The sequence below is a fragment of the Penaeus monodon genome, chromosome 22 (genome assembly GCF_015228065.2).
Source record: "Penaeus monodon isolate SGIC_2016 chromosome 22, NSTDA_Pmon_1, whole genome shotgun sequence".
Classification (NCBI taxonomy): domain Eukaryota; kingdom Metazoa; phylum Arthropoda; class Malacostraca; order Decapoda; family Penaeidae; genus Penaeus; species Penaeus monodon.
In genome coordinates this window covers 33,258,168-33,258,504 of record NC_051407.1, presented here as the reverse complement: position 1 = coordinate 33,258,504, position 337 = coordinate 33,258,168, and the positions used below count along the sequence as shown (strand labels likewise).

The following is a 337-nucleotide window of genomic DNA, read 5'->3' as shown; positions in this document are numbered from 1 at the left end:
ATCTAGAATTTCTCCTTTATATAAAGAATACCTTCCTATGACATCACAATTTCACATTTTATTTAACACACAATGACCTGGAATTCTCCATCCGTCGTGCCGTCACATCATCATTATTTTAAGCCTTTCATATATTCATTAATCCTATTGGTTGCTTATCTTATCATTAGATGATGTACTTATGCATCGTCTATTTTTCTAGCTCATATTTATAACCACGAATTATGTAAAGTTACAAATGTATGTATTTCATATTTACCAACGGGAATGATTGGGAAAACAGTAAAACCTATTAATTTGTGTAAAAAAGGGAAAAGAAGAAATAGAGATAGAAAGT

At 30.0% G+C, this 337-nt stretch overlaps 1 protein-coding gene across 1 annotated transcript in view; it reads left to right on the top strand.

Moving 5' to 3' along the window:
- The window catches only part of LOC119587092, a 4,378-nt gene that overhangs the window by 2,534 nt on the left and 1,507 nt on the right, over positions 1-337 (top strand). The gene's annotated exons all lie outside the window — the stretch shown is intronic.